This window comes from Neofelis nebulosa, chromosome 6, assembly GCF_028018385.1.
Source record: "Neofelis nebulosa isolate mNeoNeb1 chromosome 6, mNeoNeb1.pri, whole genome shotgun sequence".
NCBI classification, from domain to species: domain Eukaryota; kingdom Metazoa; phylum Chordata; class Mammalia; order Carnivora; family Felidae; genus Neofelis; species Neofelis nebulosa.
The window spans coordinates 130,083,530-130,103,472 of NC_080787.1; the positions used below are offsets into that span (position 1 = coordinate 130,083,530).

The 19,943-nt window shown below is 35.1% G+C and overlaps 1 long non-coding RNA gene across 1 annotated transcript in view; it reads left to right on the forward strand.

Annotated features, from left to right (window-relative positions):
* The first annotated feature begins 200 nt into the window (after positions 1–200).
* Positions 201–19,943, forward strand: part of LOC131514962 (uncharacterized) — a 57,531-nt gene continuing 37,788 nt past the window's right edge. Inside the window, exon 1 of the long non-coding RNA XR_009263363.1 lies at positions 201–933. This is a non-coding gene — a long non-coding RNA (uncharacterized LOC131514962). The remainder of the gene's footprint in view (positions 934–19,943) is intronic.

The following is a 19,943-nucleotide window of genomic DNA, read 5'->3' on the forward strand; positions in this document are numbered from 1 at the left end:
TGGCGTGAGCTGAAACCAAGAGCTGAACACTCAACCAACTGAGCCACTTAGGCACCCCTTCTATAATTTTATTAATTTTCTAAGTAATGCTTATTACTTTTATGTCAGGAAAACAATGAAAATGTATTTTTATTTATTTATAAATTTCTTTTCTAATGTTTATTTATTTTTGAGAGAGAGAGACAGACAGAGCACGAGCAGGGGAGGGGAAGAGAAAGAGGGAGACACAGAATCCGAAGCAGACCCTAGCCTCTGAGCTGTCAGCACAGAGCTTGGAGTGGGGCTTGAACCAATGAGCTGTGAGATCATGACCTGAGCTGAAGTCAGATGCTTAACCGACTGAGCCACCCAGGTGCCCCTGAAAATGTATTTGTAGTAGAAGAGTAATTCTCAATCAAGGATGAGAATGTCCCCCAGGAGGCATTTGGCAATTTCTGGAGATATTTTTGTCACAGCTGTGGAGAGAGGGTATGCCACTGACATCTGGTGAGTGGAGGCCAGCAGCAATGTGCAGGACAGCCTCCACAACAAAGATTTATTTGGTACGAAATGTCAATAGTGCTGAAGCTGAGAAACACTGGAATAGAAGGGAAGCAACCAAAATATCCTAAATGAGGAATTGCCTTAGCAAACTATGGCACATCTATCAATATAATGGACTACTGTGCAGGTCTTAGAAAGTGTACTGTCAAAATATTTACAGAGATGACAATCTAATTATTAGTGCTTTCTCACACTGAACAGCCTATATTTCCTCACACAAAAGCTCTCTAGTATGTTCTAAGTTCTATTATTCTTTGTTACATCCATGATCTTCTTACGTTCCTAACAAGGAGGAGAATTCTTTGGGGAAAAGGTCAGCACTTATTTACCATTTCCCTCAACACACCTTACACAGTGTTGGTGCAAGGAAGGAAAACTGCAGTTATTACCGTAAATTGATGCTATCCCCTGAATCTAAGTACCCTTTCCCTTGTACATGACTGAACTCCAACTCTAACAATGTTCCTCAATATTTGGTCAAATCAGTATATATAGTATAACTATGTACGTATGTTTCCTTCTATCTATCTATCTATCTATCTATCTATCTATCGTCTTCTATCATCTATCTATCTATCTATCTATCTATCTATCTATCATCTTCTATAATCTATCTATGTATCTATGTATCTATGTATCTATGTATCTATCTATCATCTCTCTATATATCTACACCATAGTTTAAAGGCCAAGAAAAAAAAAGTTGCAAAGTTACTAGGCTCCAGGAATCTTAGAAACTCAGGGTATAACAGAGGCAATCTCTTATCTGTCATCTCTTTTTTCCCCCTGTGTGTCTAATTCTTTCAGGCATACTTACATAATGAGGATTACTTTTGTCAGCTCTGTGGTCACATTTTATATCCTCATGATAATGGAGAAAGGAAAGGTTCTTTTGTGACTACTTAACGCTCCAGCAGAAAGATCCTGCAAAAACCATTGTCTCACCTGTGTTATGTACCTATCTTTGGACCAAACCGTGGACAGGGGTATAGGTAATTATAAGTGGTGTAACCATGCCAAAGCTTGAGATAAGGTAAACTGTGTCATGAGAGGAAAGAAGAATGTGGTGCTGGGTGGTCAAAGACAATAATCACCGTGAAATTTTATTGGAAGTATTTTATTAGCATAATAATAGCTCTGTGCATTCCAGGGTTTGATGCCCACAGGATAGGTACTCCCTCATACCCTTGAAAGTGATATTTGATTTCTTAAAGAAACCTTTTTGTTTTCATGTTCTCTATTAGCATTTAGGGGGAAAAGTTAAACTTTAATGTCTTTTCATTTTAGTTCTTTATCAATGGAACACTAATGGCATCAAACTTAATGTTGCAAGATTTTTTGTTCATTAAATATTATATAGAGTTATCAGTATAAAACAAATGTGAGGAAGAACAGTTATATCACCCAGTTAGACACAGAAGTATTATGAAAACAATTCCAGAAAGTTTGCCTTGATCCTTGGTATTTCAAGAGATTATATGATTGTGTTGTACAGCTTCAAACCAATTCAAGGAATTCGCTTGGAGGAAAAGACTACATTTATCTTAGCAAACCCAGGCCATGCCAAGATTGACATGCAATTTTCTGAGATGTTTCACTGACATCATTACACATTCTGCTTAGAGGAGAACAACAACCAGAATGATCCACAAAGATGGTTTCAAGATATCTAAAATTAATTCTATAATTTTCTGATTAAGTCTCATTCTTTTAGTTGGCTTATGATCCTGGTATATGACCTTCACAAGTGTTTTTTTTTTTTTTTTTTTTTTTAAATTTTTTTTCAACGTTTTTTATTTATTTTTGGGACAGAGAGAGACAGAGCATGAACGGGGGAGGGGCAGAGAGAGAGGGAGACACAGAATCGGAAACAGGCTCCAGGCTCCGAGCCATCAGCCCAGAGCCTGACGCGGGGCTCGAACTCACGGACCGCGAGATCGTGACCTGGCTGAAGTCGGACGCTTAACCGACTGCGCCACCGAGGCGCCCCTAGTTCCTACCTAACCACTTCCCTTTAGGTAAGGCAGGAAGGCTATCAGATGCTGAAGTCAGGGGAGTGCCCATCTTTTAGGCATAATACATCTGGTAAAGTCTAGAGAGTATACTGATGAATGTTATGTATAATTCTTTGGGTCTATTTCAAAATGGTTGCTTTACTCTCCTCTTGTCAGAAAAACAAGGGGATTTTTCTTTATTCTTCACCATGAGAACCTGTTGGTGTTCTTGGAATTTAAACCTATGAAAGTGTTGGTGTTCCCGTAAGCCTGCAGTCCCCAGGAGCTTCTCATTCTCATACTAGTTCATAGGCAGCCTTCAGTAATTTGTCAAAATTACCAGTTAAGTCTTCTTACCTGATTATGGCTCCATGTACTTTTGTTTCAGGTAGGCTGATCGCTGCTGTGATTCTCTGTATTCTCTTGATTCTCCAGATTTGGGGAGGTCAGTTTGCCCCAGCACCTTACTCTTCTGATGGGTTCAAGTAAAGCCACTGCTTTCACTTTATTTAGCTCAATGCTTCTAAGAACAGGAGTGATCACTTACAAGTCTTTTACATGTCAGAATTGAAAGCAAAATTCCTAAATAATCTTTAAAGACATTGCAATGATTGTTAGGTTCTATTTTAAAAACCAGTGGAATATGTATCAGATATTGTACTCCTGGTAATTCTCATTCTCCTCAAAAATCCTTAAACATTCAAGAAAATGTTACTTAATAAAAATGTTTACTTCTCTGTATGCAATCTCCAGAGAGCTATCAAATTCTTTGTGAATATTATACCCATGGTAACTCTTACTCTATTCTCAAAAATCCTTAAACATTCAAGAAAATGTTACTTAATAATAGTAACTTTTATTCCACAATGTGCAATCTCCAGGGAGCTATCAGCTTCTTTTTTGAGTAAGATTTTGATCACTGTTTATAGCAAGAAGAAATTAATAAACAAAAATTCCCTCATTAGTTGAGACTTTGAGATTTGAATCTTTCCATAGCTGAAAATGATTCCAAATAATAAAGCTTCCTAAACTAACAGCACCCGCTGTTCCACTTTCTTTTGCAAATTATTATTATATTATTATTTTTATTATTATTTGAGTTTCACTTTCACTAAAAAAGTACCATTTAAACAAATCAAATGTAGCTAAAACAAAAGACAGGTAGGAATTAAAAATAATTCCTTGGATAATTAGTTGAGATTTATCAATAATATACAAGTTATTTTTATTTTTATTTTTTTGCAATTTACTCCACCAAATGCACATGAGGGAAAAAAAAGTCTCGACTCAGTGTGCGTAGCTTTTTCTTTAAGAAACTAGAAGAGCAAATTGAACTCAAATTAATGACAGTAGGAAAATAAGGGCAGAAATCAATGAAATAGAAAACAATAAAAACAATAAAGTCAATGTAACCAAAAACAATTTTATGAAACAATCAATGAAATTGATCAATGCCTAACCCACAGAACAGGGAAATGCACAAATTGCCAATATCAGAAACAAGAGAAGTGACGTCAGTACAAATTCTGTAAGTTATGTATGGTTAGAATCATAAAGGAATACTCTGAACAACTTTATGGAAATAAATTCCACCCTCTAGGTGAAATGTGTTAAATTCCTTAAAGACACAAACTTTCAAAGCTCATTTAGTAAAGTCTTCTCTAAGTGAATAGATAATGTGAATGGCATTATTTTCTTAAATTTAATTTGTAGTTGCAAAATTTCCCACAAAGTAGGCTCCAGACCCAGATCACCTAGTTGCTGAATTATTCTAAGTATTTAGGAAAAAAATAATACCGGTCCTAAACAAATGCTTCTAGAAAATTAAATAGTCAAATCTTAACAATACATTCTGTGAATCATCATTATCCCAATTCTTAAACTACAAACATAGATGTCAAGAGAAAAGAAAGCTTCAGACTAATATCCTTCACGAATATAGATAGAACAAATTCTTAACAAAAATTTAGCAACTGAATCCAGTAGGATGTAAAAATATAAAAGCCTGATTACATAAGGTTGAAGGTTAGTTTTACATTTAAAAGTCAATCAATATAGGGGCGCCTCGGTGGCTCAGTGGGTTGAGCAGTTGAGCGACCAACTTCAGGTAAGGTCATGATCTCGCGGTTTGTGGGTTCGAGCCCCGCATGGGGTTCTGTGCTGACGGCTCAGAGCCTGGAGCCTGCTTCGGATTCTGTGTCTCCTTCTCTCTCCACCCCTCCCCCACTTGTGCTCTGTCTCTCAAAAATAAATAAATGTAAAAACAAAATAAAAAAAATAAATAAAAGTCAATCAATATCATCAATCAAATGAGAAAACTAAAAAACAAAAACATGAGATCATCACAATAGACAAAAGGATTCTCATTTAATGTAATCCCAGGTCCACAGCTGATACTAAACTAGGAACAGACTAGGAACTGACTTATGTGAAGGACACTAATCAGAACTTGATATTGTTAAGATAGAACTTCTCCTGAAATTGATAAAATTTTAGGCAATCCCCATCAAAATCGCAGGAGGCTATTGTGCAGAAATTGACGAATGGATTCCAAAAATGATAGAAACATGCAAAAGACCCAGACTAACGAAAAAAAAAATTTTAAGGAAGAATAAAGTCAAATGGCTGATACCAGTTGATATCATTCATATCAGACTCTAGAAAATACAAACTAGTATTTAGTGACTGAAAGCATATTAATTGTTGTCCTGGGAAAATTTAAATTTTTAATTTTGAGGTGCTAGTCCTAACTGAATAATATGCGTCCTTTGTTACGGCTGGGGCTCATATTCTCATTAGAAGACCATTGGCAGAGTGACATGGTTAATAAATAATCAAGGCTTAGGTAAGAAGTAGTGTCCAAAGATCAAAAGGCTCTGGGCAAGGTGACTCATGCTAATTTCTTCATTTGATAAATCCAGTGTAAAATCACACTCATTCTGTATATTGAAATGAGGCAGGCAAAAGTACCTCTCAAACATTCAGGCCTTTGTGTTAAGCAATTTACTTCTTTTCCTGAGATTGTTTAATTTCAAGACTGCCTTGCCCTTTACTACCATCAAGTCTTTATTGAGCTAACATCGTTGACATCAATATATTAAATATATAGTTGACAATAGGATGTTGGTCTCTTCCTACCCAGAGGATCTAATACACCTGTTCACTTACTCACTTGTGATTAAATATACCTACTAAGGGGAGAGACATTTTTTTGCTAAAGTGCTAAGAAAAAGCATAGTGTTTTTTCCTGGAATAAAAAAATTTCTTGGGGCACCTGGGTGGCTCAGTCGGTTAAGTATCCGACTTCAGCTCAGGTCATGATCTCGCAGTCCATGGGTTCGAGCCCAGGTCGGCTCTGTGCTGACAGCTCAGAGCCTGGAGCCTGCTTCAGATTCTGTGTTTCTCTAGCTCTCTGTCCCTCCCCCACTCAAGCCCTGTCTCTCAAAACTGAATAAATGTTAAAAAAAAAATTGCTTACAATTTTCCCGAGAAGGGAATTTCGTAGGATGGCTTTTCTAATTTGGTTGGCCTGTCTCCTTTATCTTTAGACATCAAATAGCATAATTTCTAAGATCTCCTTTCAAAGTAAATGCTCAATCTCATTGACTCTCTGCTTTGTTAGACATCCCATTACACCAGTAAGTGGATACAACCCAGAGTTGGCTATAGGGTATTCTGTGGGTTCGCTAGGGCTGCCATAACAAAATTCCGCAGGCTGGGTGGCTTGAACAGGAGAAATTTATTTTCTCACGGTTCTGGAGGCTAGAAGTCTGACATCAAAGTATCAGCAGATTTTGTTACTTCCCAGGCCTCTCTGCTGGACTTGTAGATGACTGCTTTCTTGCTTTGTGTTCACATGGTTGTCTCTGTGCTTACAAATCTCCGGTGTTTCTGTCCCTGCATCCAAATCTCCTCTTCTTATAAAGACACCAGTCATATGGAACTAAAGCCTACCATAAAGACTTTATTCCTAATTTAATAATCTCTCTAAAGCCCTTGTCCTCAATTATCACATGAATTTTAGGAGGAGGACAGGAACCAGCACATAACAGAGATAAGAGAAAGTATGACCATGAAAGGAAGAACGTGAACTGATGTCCTTAGGTTCTGATGTTACAAGGAGAGTTCTCAGAATGACATGTGGAAAACCATTTCATGAGTCAAAACGATGAAACACTGAATATACTTCCTGGCAGATTTCATTGCTAGATACTGACTCTTGGAATTATCTTGATTATATTATCTCATTGTGGCTTTATGAGATGATTTTTTGAGGGCTCTTCTCAGTCAATGAATATAAATGAAAGGAAAAGAGTGAAGAGACAAAGGGAAGAATCGAGTGACTTCAATTTGTACCCAGCTGGATCCACTTGTTGAACTGATTATTTTCTATCGCTACTACATTATTTGCCCTTCCTCATTTCCTCTTATGAGTTTACCCACATGTACACATCAAATGATGGTGTGAAATACCCAGGACGTTCCAACAATGAAATCAATTTGGTCGTTTCATAACTGTTAATGATAGACAAAGGTGGGTGTGAACTATAGTATATCACTATTTTAGTTATTTTATAATGTAATATATGCCTTGAAATTTTTACTGCTAATTCTGTACCTGTGCTCATACAGGATTTTTATAACATGGAATGTTGATTATCTCTTATTGTGATAAACCAATAAAAAAGGAAAAATAGGCAAAAATCAAGGTCATTTGCTCCCAAAATATAATAAGCTTACAAACCCAGTTGCAACCACTTATGACCTGTCTTGATGGTGAACTAATGGAAAGTGTTTGGGATGAAAGGGACCTTCATGGACACAACATCCCAAAATGTAAACACAGCCACCTTCCTATATACACAGATTATTTATCTGGATAAATTAGATTTTAAGCCTTTTTGTTACTTTTTTCCTATGAAAAAAACCACTATCTTCCACTTCTAATTATTTAAAATCAGAGTAAATTGAGTCATATCCTGTGTAACTTCATGTATGAAACAAAAATAAAAAAATATTTTGATGGGTGTTTATAGATTAAGTTATCTCATTTAGAATATACTTTAGGATCTTTTCTCTTCTTTTTGTTTCTTTTCTCTTTCCTTTTCTTTTCTTTTTAACTTTGAAGGGAGGAATGTGGAATAGGATTTATAATAATGTATTCCCAAACATGAAAAAAAGAAAATATTTCCTTTTCAGTAATTCAAAAGAACTCAAAGAATGTACAAATTATAGATAAAATGAACTGTCGTGTGGGTGGTTGACTTAACAAATGAATAGACTTTTAGCATGGACACAGTTCTTCCAAATAACAATTTCTTGCATAAATCTATCATTAAGAAAATTTTTGACCAAAATAATGATAGAATTTATAGCAATAACAATAAAAACATGTGTAAGTTTTTGTCTTTCATTTGCTTTGAAAAAGCCCAATGTCCTTTACAAATCAGTGTTCTAAATCTACATAATTGTTGGGATTAATCTACAGTAGGTATTAGTCTTCATTTTATAAGCTGTAAAGACTTCTGTGCTGAGAGGAGGCTTGCCTGAGATCATATAGGAAGTCCATTGAACTAAAGGGATTTAGGACCTGGGGCTTCTAAACAAGGGCATACTACTCTTTAAATAATGTGTTTCTCAGCACATGCAACTTGCATCTTAACTAAAAATGTGTTTAGTTCTGAAGTTTTTATTTACTGAAGTAACTAACAAAATGGAAAACATATAATGGCTCATTTACAGAACATTTTATATCCTGTAATTAAGACTCTATGAATCAAATTGTATAGTGTTAGCTCTATTTCTTTTAGCAGATATCATTGGAAGAATGAGGCACCTTGCATCTGCTACTGACTTTGACTTGGGAGCAACTATGTTCACCTTTTGCTTATATAATAATCTTATTGGATAAAAATTATTGATACTCTCATGCAGAGTGAGTATAGACATTTAGCAAGAATAGCACACAATCATGTTATTTTCACATGCACGTGTTCTATTGTGATTCAGTAGTCAGTGAACATAATTGTCACCTACTTAAGGATGTGCTTGAAAATATATAGTTTCAAATTACTCAAGTCATTTTAGCAGCTTGCTTAATTTCCCATACTTCATTAAGTTTTGTCACTTTGGCAGTTATGTTAAATCATGAGCAAACTCGAATACCTGCCAGGTCAGACCAGTACATAAATGTCTGAGTTAGATCTGGGAGAAGGACCAGGCAAGGGTGGGCCTGCGCTGAGCTGAAGAGATCATGCATCCCTTATCAGAAGTCCAATTCAATTTTTGGTTAAATACTTTGTCAGCCAAACCAAGTACATGTTTATGAGGGCAGGAACTTGACTATGGATTTTCATCTGGCAACTCCCACAGTGAGTGCTTGGTATGCTGTAAGTGGCACAGCTCCAGGACATTGCTATTCCAGTGACCTGAAAAGTTTAAACCGTTGTTACTAAGTGCCTAGCTTTAAGTTTAAATTGGAAAAAAAACTGTATCATACATGTAGAAAAGTCATTAATGTAGATAAAACAAATCAGTTGCTAAAGAATTGCTTCAGATAAAAATCTCACATGGTTGGTGTATTCCATATGAATTGAATGGGCACAGAAGAGTGATTTAAGAAAAATAAGTCAGAAAACACAAGTGTAAATCATAATTTCTCACCATTTCTATGAACTAAAGTTCCCTTTTTTTGCTTATTCTACCAAGCTATGAATGTGCATCAGTGACTCTGAAAATTGGCTGTTTCCTGGATTTTAGCTTAAATGTCTCATAGATCCAGAATCAATAATGGTACTAATTTCCACAATGGCTGAAATGCTTCCCAAGACTGTATATTACTATGAAGTCTATATCAAGCGTCAAGATCTCTCCAAGGAAATAGAGAGTCTTTAGTATTTTTGCAGATCAGTAAAGAAAAAAAATACATCATTCAATTGTACAAATGAGAAAACATAAATAAAGGGAGGCTAAGGTAGCTCTCCAGAATCACGCAATAAACACAAATTAGAAGTGCAGACTTTTGTCTCACAGTCCTTTGAATCACTTACCTATTACTTTTTTTTAAGTTTTCATTTAAACCCCAGTTAGTTAACATACAGTGTGATATTAATTTCCGGTGTACAACACTATATATAACACCCAGTGCTCATCACAAGTGCACTCCTTAATTATCATCACCTATTTAACCTATTCCCCCCATCTACCTCCCCTCTGGTAAGCATCAGTTTGTTCTTCTACAGTTGAGTTTGTTTCTTGGTTTGATTTTTCTCTTTTTTCCCCCTGTGATCATTTGTTTCGTTTCTTAAATTCCACAAATGGATTAAAAACCTAAACATGAGACAGGAAACCATTAAAATCCTGGAGGAGAACACAGGCAGTAACCTCTCTGACATTGACTTTAGCAACTTTTTACTAGATATGTCCCCTGAGGCAGGGGAAACAAAAGCAAAAAAACAAACTATTGGGATTTCATCAAAATAAAAAGCTTCTGCACAGTGAAGAAAACAAACAGCAAAACTAAAAGGCAACCTACGGAGGGGAGAAGATATTTGCAAATGACATATCTGGTAAAGGGTTAGTATCCAAAATCTATGAAGAACTTATAAAACTCAACACCCTCAAGACAAATTATCCAATTAAAAAATGGGCAGAAGACATGAATAGATATTTTTCCAAAGAAGACATACAGATAGCCAACAGGCACATGAAAAGATGCCCAACATCACTTATCGTTAGGGAAATACAAATCAAAACTAGAATGAGATATCACCTCACACTTGTCAGGATGTCTAAAATCAACAACACAAGAAACAACAAGTGTTAGCAAGGATGTGGAGAAATGGGAGCTCTATTACACGGTTGGTGGGAATGCAAACTGGTGCAGCCGCTGTGGCAAACAGTGTGGAGGTTCCTCAAAAAGTTAAAAACAGAACTACCCTGTGATCCAGCAACTACACTACTGGGTATTAATCTAAAGGATACAAAAATGCTAATTCAAAGGAATACCTGAGCCTTGATGTTTATAAAAACATTATGTAAACTTACCCATTCGTAATTTATCTTTTGTAAGTAAATCCTTGTGGAAGTTTATAGTATACACATTTAAAAAAAAAGGACACGTTTTGTTAAAGGAGGGGTGTCTATTACATAAACATGAATTAAAGGAATCAGGAATGGTCCCAAGGAAGAGAAACCCTTTGACCTTACATCTGACACTCCATTTAGGCCACTCCTCACCCTCTTAGTCACTAACACCTCAAGCCAAGCTTTTCTCCTGCAAGAATGCCCTCCTCACCTTAACTGAGGCCCCATACCAGGCTGCCCTTCTATGGGGACATCCTTCTTATGTACTTGGACTCTGACCTCCCATGCCAGGTCGCTCTCCACATAAATATCCTTCCCACCTTCTTGGACTCTGACAACCTGCTCTAGCCATTACAGCTACCCTCCTCCAGCACCCCTTCCCTTCCTAAAAGGAAAGGAAGGAAAGAGAAATAGAACTATGAAGAAGAAGGGAAAAAGAAAATGAAAAAAAAAAGATGCTGCAATAAAAATTTTAAAATACTAGTTCTGATAATTGATAATACTAGTATTTTATCCGCCAGCTACAAATGCACCGAAGTTTGACTTTGGACTCAGAATCTTTCAAACATTTGTTCAGGTGTTTCAGCCGCAGATTGAACATTTGGAAAGCTGAAGACCAAATGCATATTTCGTTTTATTTTGTGGTATCTCGGAAACTGGGAATCACATTCATTTAATTTTGTTAGGTAGTGTTATGTTTAAGCAGCATAAATGTAGTAGTCATACTGGGGTGCCTGGGTGGTTCAGTTGGTTAAGACTCAAACTCTTGATTTTGGCTCAGGTCGTGATCTCACTGGTTCCTGAGTTCGAGCCCTGCATCAGGCTCTAGGGCTGACAACAAGGAACCTGCTTGGGATTCTCTCTTCCCCACCCCCCACCCCTCCCCTGCTCATATTCTTTCTTTCCGTCTCTCTCTCTCTCTCTCAAAACAAATAAATAAACCTAAAGAAAATAGTACTACTAGGAATATTCCATCTGGACTTTTACTTATATTAACCTATAAGTTATAGGTTAATAACTTATAATACCTTCATGTATAGGTAAGGATTGTATCTGTAATTTGAAATAAAAATCATATGCTTTATATGTTAATATTCTATTAGTGAGTTGTGTTTAAATGTCTATTTAATATATCCACAATTACTGACGATTGTGAAAGCTAATAATTTATGTATAAATATTACTGAGAATTCTCAAACAAATACAACATGTTTTGACAATATCATAAAGCGTATTTATACCGGGAGACTTTCTATCCTTTTTGAGATTATATATATATATATATATATATACACCTTTATATCCATAAATGTCAATAAAATTTGAGTAATAATCCAAGCTATAATAGGAGAGATTATATTATGCCATAATCTAAACGTTTTGCTGATGTTTATAGCACCCAACAGAATAAGTTTAACTACAATTTAAAAATTATATTTAAAGTTTCTTTATTTAATTCCACTAAGGAGACCTAAATAAGGTCACTAGGCCTGGGGGGAAAATGTTAAGTAGATCTTCTTCAAATCTTAAAAGAAAAATGTAAACTTTGACCCTTCAAAAATATAAGAAAGAAAAACTGAAAAGTATGGTAGCACTCAGAATAGATCAATGTTGATTGAGACATAATAAAGCACATACATATAGTTTAAAGGTTTTAGAAATGAAAATGTTAGAGAAAACAAGGCATCACCCATATATGCGACTCTTCCAAGGCCCTTAGGTAAACGCATCATCTTGTACCAAAAATCCTTATTATATACTGCAAGAGCAATCTAAGTGAGAAATTATTTTTCCCAAGCCATAACGTTCAAAATTGATTGCTGCTTAAAATTTCACTTTTTAAATAAAAATTCAGATTATAATAGTAATCTTGGCTTCACTCTTCATTTAGCAAAAATGTGTATCAGTAGGAGCACCTCTAGGCTATACTTTTGCTTGAAAAGAAATCTCTTTCAAAACACACACAGATATCTATAATTTCTCACATCCCAGACTTGCCCTTGATCCAATATGTGTTTATTAGCACAGGAAAAATTAAATTAGATCAGTTTGGCTGAAGTTCACTAAATAATCGGTTTCCAAATTGTGTAAATGCAGGTATCCTCCAAAGATTTATGGCACTTTCTAGTTCTAACCCTCTTCCGGAGCGTTATAATTTTTGTAGAGCGTGTTGTTCTATGTTGTCACTCAAGTTTCACCAGAATCATAGTGAGGTTATCGAATCGGGGTAATGCTGATTCAATAACCTCATTTTCCTTAGTACTTTAAGAGGTGCTTTTTTTTTCTTTTTTAATTGCATTTGATTTCTCTGAACCTTTGCCAATTTCTCTTGGCTTTCCTGAATATATTAAGATGTTTAAAACATTACGGTGTCTGAAACCTAACAAATGAGAAATTCATACTGGCTTCCTATAATAAATACACTCTAGATGCATATAAATGTTTAGGTTGGATATCCTAGCAAAAAATTAAATGATAAATCACTTTAATATTAATTATTTTCTAAAATCATCATCATGTATTTTTTTTGCAAATCATTCAGCAATTGCATCCTTGAATCATTAATTTTGTAAAGTGCTGGGCACTTAATGAGTCACATAAAATTTATTCAAATTCTTTCTATATGTTATCTAATTTATTCATCACGACTCTCTGAAGTTAGTACTATTAATATCAGTATTTTACAAAAAAGGAAGTTGATGCTTATTGAGGCTATTTTGTACCCCCTCCCCATATGCTAGAATATATAGATCTGGTTTGGAATTTACAATCTCATTCCAAAGCTCAGGCCTTTATTCATATGCTACTCAGAATAGAGTTGGAGGAATCAATAAAATATATCATATTATGGTTTACATAATGGTGACTCTTAACTATAAACAATAACATTTTACATACAGGAAATCCCCAGTAAAGGCAGACACTATGTGGCTTACAATGAAAGTACAATAATGGAAAGTATAGTAATGGAAAGTATAGTTGGGCAAGGTGGGTGATTGTAGCACAGGATGAATCTTAGAAACTTTTGTATAAGTTATGGGGCACCTATGTGGCTCAGTAGGTTAAGCACCCAACTTTGGTTCAGATCATGATCTCACTGTTTGTGGGTCGGAGCCCCGGTTCAGACTCTGTGCTGACAGCTCAGAGCCCGGAGCTTGCTTCAGATTCTGTCTCCTTCTCTCTCTGCACCCTCCCCCCCCCACTCATTCTTTCTCTCTCTCTCTCTCTCTCAAAAATAAATAAACATTTTAAAACAGAAACTTTTGTATAAGTTATATAGCTCATTGATTTCTATATTTTACTGTTGTCTTAGGATGCCCTCAGAAACTCAAAATGAGGGTAGAAGTAATAAGGTTCCAAACATGAGTTCTGAAACCCAGCGTATCTGGATGCAAATCCTGACTCTTTCACTTTCCATTCACCTTTGTCAAATTACTTCTACTTAATTATTTGTGTCTCAAATAGTTAAATGAGGATAAAAGTACCTATCCCATAGGATTTCTTTCAGGAATAAATAAAATTAATATATGCAGATTACTGGGGGTGATTCCTGATGATGAACTTGTCTATAAATAGAAGCTACTATTCAGTGTAGAGGAATATATATTTTAGTAGCTGATATGTGGGGACTCTTCTGTTATAGGTCACATATCCTCTCAAGGAAATGGCTAGTATACGTGCCTACACAATACAACAAAATCCCCTCGCCAGGAACTTATCTAGATTTCTGCAAGTGATAGAATATAACACTTAATTGAACAAGGCATGTGATTAAATTTTCTCAGACAAACTCATCTTGGAGATCTTGGAGAGAGTTACTTAGGGTTTTCTGGTTAGTGTATCAGTTTTATTCTAGCTCAGTTTAACAAGGCAAGATGAGTTCCCATATTCAATGACTGATCAGTATCTTCATTTGTGGTGGGAATTAAAAAGAAGAAGAAGAAGAAGAAGAAGAAGAAGAAGAAGAAGAAGAAGAAGAAGAAGAAGAAGAAGAAGAAGAAGAAGAAGAAAGAAAAAAATTCTCACCAGTTTGTCCTCCATGGTTACTGGAGAGAGAAAAAGTCCTTTTAGCATAAGGATGACATGGTGAGAAAAAATATGAGGAGGTGACCGTTTGGAACTTAGTGGTAGGTTCTGAATTTACTCTAAGGTCTATGTGCAGTGAGATCTTCAGGCAGGGTCATCTAGCTTTTCTTAAATACAGAGAAAGATGTTCTTATCACCACAAAAAAAACATCTGAACACAAAGCCTCAGGGCTCTATGCTCTTCAGTAAAATGAACACATGTAAATTCAGCTGGCTCATTTCTTCATCTCTAGATGTTTTCTTTGCACACTGCTATCAGTGTTGTTGCCGGATTATTAAGGCCCAAGAAAGAAAGGGCACATGTAAATTTCTTGAAAGAAAAGGATGGGTTGATTGTACAAGCGGTTCATATATTTGATTTTATCCAGTAAAAGGCTGAGATTGTACAACTGGGTAAAGGTTGTGCTGTGAAGTCCAGTGAAGGGGTGTGACTAAGTCCATTTAAGACCTTATCAGGCCAGAATGAAATAGTTTGAGTATAAGCTAAGTCTAATCAGGACCAGGAACTTGAGATCACAAAAGGGAAACTAACATTTTTTTTTTTTAATATGAAATTTATTGTCAAATTGGTTTCCATACAACATGAAGAAGAATGAAACTAGACCACTTTCTTACACCATTCACAAAAATAAACTCAAAAAGGGAAACTAACATTTCTAGGCCAGGATGAATTTGGGGTGCTGAGTAAAAGAGTACTTAATGCAGGTATTTAATTATATTTTGGCCTTTTCTTTTTTTCTAATAGAAACACTTAAGCTTTATTTATTTTTGAAAACTATGTTAGCCCTATCCCACCAGCCCCATATATAATATTTTCATTTTCATTGACTTCTAAATCTTTTCAAGTTTTCATTAGGGTTAATCAGTTGGCTATTGCTATTTGGTAAACGTTCTAAAATCTTCAAAAAATTGTCCTCTTTCTTTTTTTTAAATTTTTTTTAATGTTTTTATTTATTTTTGAGACAGAGACAGAGCATGAGCAGGGGAGGGGCAGAAAGAGAGGGAGACACAGAATCCGAAGCAGGCTCCAGGCTCCGAGCTGTCAGCACAGAGCCCGATGTGGGGCTCGAGCTCATAGACCGCTAGATCACGACCTGAGCCAAAGCAGGACGCTTTACTGACTGAGCCACTCAGGCTTGTGGCTCTTTCTAAGGCTTGTGTTGCCATTGTTGTTGCTATTCAGTGTATCAATGCTGATGATTTTCATTTCTTCTCTTGTTGAAGATTCTGGTCTGTACGATACAGGACTTGCCACATGTCCCAGTAGCTTGGCACTTTTCATAAATGCTCTACATGAGCTGGAGAAGAATGCTAATTTTATAAGTTCTATATATGTCTATTCACAGTTACTTAATTCTGTTATCAAAACTATATTGTTACCTATTGCTGCAAACATAGATTACTGGAAGAAGAGTGTTAAATACTCTCACTAAAGTTTTAAATGAGTTAAATTTTCTTTATATTTTATCAATTTTACCTCATGTGTTTTGAACCTAGGTTATTCCCTCAAATGAGTTGAGAACTTTTTAGCTCCTGATGAATCCATTCTTTACATTACGTGTTGAGATTCAATCCTCCTGCTGATGCCCCATTAACAACCATATCAGTTGTCTTTTGTTTAGTGTTTCCTAACTGTATAATATGTTTCATTCTTTTACTTTAAAACTTATTGTAATGTTTGTGTGTTTGTTTAAGTCATCTCTACACCCAATAATCTCTACACTCGAGTTTACAACCCCGAGATCAAGAGTTTCTCACTCTTCTGACTGTGCCATCCAGGCCCCTCAAAACTTACAAAGTTATTAGGAGGAACTATTATAAATACCATGGAGCAGGGTTTCCCACTTTTAATTCCAACCTACCTTCAAATATTGGTAATTGATTTGTCAACTTACTTTTATTGATTACTGATATATTTTGAACTATTTTTATGTTATGTGTTTACATACACTTTTGGTCATTTTACTTCACTTCCTGCCATCCTGGGATTATTTTTAACTATTACACCTGTGGTTATTATTGTTATTGTTATTATTACATTTTCTTCAACCAACTTTGGTTTGGAAGTTATAATATTACAATTTAAACAACATTAATTTAAGGTTTAAATTCACATACTTCTTGAATAATACAAGGATTAAAGAACACTTGAATTATAATCTCATTTCCTCACATTATAAATGTTAATCTTGTGCAGGATTTTAATTTGTCTTTTTCTTTGTCTCATAAATTAAGCATTGTTATTTTGTATATACTAAATTTTTGTTTAGGTTACCCAAATATATGCAATATCTTTTCTCACTATTCCTTCTAGATGCTCAGATCTTCCTTTTAGGATTATTTTCTTTGTTTCTAAATTATGTCTTTTAGAATTTCTGTTTACTAAGATCCATAATTGGTAAGATTCTTGTTTCTTGTACACATTTTTTTTTAATATCAATTCCAGTGTACTTTACATACAGGGTTATATTAGTTTCAGGTGTACAAGGTAGTATTGCAACGATTCTATACATTACTCAGTGTTTATCACGTAAATGTACTCTTAATCCCCCTCCCCAATTTCACCCATCCCCCACCCACTTCTCTGATAACCATCAGTTTGTTCTCTATAATTAAGAGTTTCTTTCTTGGTTTGTCTCCTTTTTTCCCCCTTTGTTTGCTTGTTTTGTTTCTTAAATTCCACATATGAAGAAATCATATGGTATTTGTCGTATTTGTCTTTGACTGACTTATTAGGCTTAGCATTATACCCTCTAGGTCCAACTATGTTGCTACAAATGGCAAGATTTCATTATTTTTATGGCTGAATAATATACCATTATATATATATAATGCATTATATATATGCATTATATATACTGGAAAAAGAGTGATGTATATATATGTATATATATATGTATACACATATGCATACACATATATGCATAACACACTTTCTCCATTCATCTATTTGGGATATTTCTATAATTTGGCTATTGTAAATAATGCTGCAATAAAAATAGGGTTGCACATATCCTTTTGAATTAGCATTTTCGTATTCTTTGGGTAAATATCCAGTGTGTGATTACTGGATCATATGGTAATTCTACTTTAATTTTTTGAGGAACCTCCACATTACCTGTTTGCCTTCTGTGTCTTCTTTGGAGAAATGTCTGTTCATGTCTTCTGCCCATGTTTTAATTGGATTACTTGGGGTGTTTTGGTTTGAGTTTTATAAGCTCTTTATGTATTTTGAATACTAACCCTTTATCGGATAGGTCATTTGTTGTGTATCTTATATGTAAATATTCATTTACTTTTTAGTTTCTGGGAAACTCTCTTCTTAAAGTATTCTTCCTCTCCCCCATTATCTTCATCCTCTTCCTTGATGTCTGATTAGATATATTGCACACCTTTTCATTCTCTTCTCTGTGGCTTTTAATCTTTACTGTGTTTCTGTTTGATGAACTTTGTGTAATTTCTGTTGGCCTTTCTTCCACTTCACAAATTATCAATTTTATTCATCAAATTTTTTTGCTTCATATTACTTAATTTTTTAAAAATATTTATTTGTTTTTGAGAAAGAGAGAGGGAGAGAGACAAAGTGTGAGTGGGGAAGAGAGGGAGGGAGACACAGAATCTGAAACAGGCTGCAGGCCCCGAGCTGTCAGCAGAGAGCCTGATGGGGGCTCAAACTCACTAACCACAAGACCATGACCTGAACCAAAGTCAGATGCTTAACCGACTGAGCCACTCAGGCGCCCCTAATAACACTTTTAATTGTGTAACATTACTTTTAATGACATGACATTAATTTTACTTAATTCCTTTTGATGTTTATATTTTTACTCGTGGAATTCTGTTTGGGTTCGTGAGTACTAGAATTAACAGGCTGACTGTGGCATATGCATGCAACAAATTAATACAGGCTAATAAAAGTGAGTGCATTATAACTGAACACAAAAGGATTTCAAAAGTAATTTTGAAGAAAGTAAGACAGCAACCAAATGAATAAAGTGCAACTTTATGTATGTATAATTCAGATATAAACAAAATGAAATATGATAGTGTTTAAGACAAGTAAGTAAAATTAAGGAATAATTTTTCTATAAATCAAGGCAGTCATAACTATGGTTCAGAGGGAAGGATCTTGATTGGCAAGTATCACAAAGATCCTCTAAGGTCTAGAAATATTCTCTTTCTTAAAAATTGTGTGGTGGTTACATAGATATGGACATACATATTTTTTTATAATCTTATACACAGATACTGTTTCATTCTTTTTTTGAATCCATCTGGCTTTGTTTGATCGGGTCCTCTTTCTCACTTATGGTCTAGATTCACTCATTTGAAAAAAAAAAAGTTTAATTGTACTTCCTCCAAAATCTGTATGCAGTAGACGGAATATCTAAACTCCTTGGTTATCTAATTCAACCGTGTGTTCTTTTTGCTTACTCTTCCTCGTGTTGACATATGTCTTTCTGTATTGGGAGTTCACATCCAGCTGAGTTTTATCTCTTTGCATCATATGAAATCTGAGTGGCTATGAATCCTTACAAGAGTGCCTTAGGGCTTACTGGCACAGGACAAACTTGAGTTAGTTTGATAACTTAATTTCTTTCTTAATTTTTAACTTATACTTGCAAGAAATATAAAATCAAATTCCATTGGTGTGAAGACAGGCCCAAATTATAAACTTTTAGGGGAGAGTTTATTTTATTTTATTTTCCTACCCACAGTCCTCTCTAAGACAGAAGTTTCTTGTCACGTCTCTTTTCCAGAAGGTGAACTTTTCCTAGTGCATCTCTGTATTGAAGTTGAAGTCCTCTAAATGTCCTAACTTATTCAGGTGGTCAGTTTCATTTCACCACGCTTGAGTCCTCATGTCTCGACTTTATTCTCTGGCTTCGTTTTAACAATCAAGATTCTAGATTATTTGGAACAGGATGGATTATGGCAGCTTTAATGTAGCTGCCTAACTGGGCACCCTAAAACCTTTTAATTTTCCAATAAAAATTTAGACTATTTAATTTCTTTTTTTTTTTTTTTTAATTTGAAAACTATGCTTGTTTTTATTTTAACCAGAATTTCCAGGTATTTTGTAAAAGGAAGACACTGAAATAAAATAAATAAAATAGAAACATAAATAGAAGGAAAAATGATATTAAAGGTCCCTTTTCAGGTCTAAATCTGCCCATTGAAAGCCATGAGCCATGTGTTAGGACACAACTGCAGGATTACCACAGGATATACTCT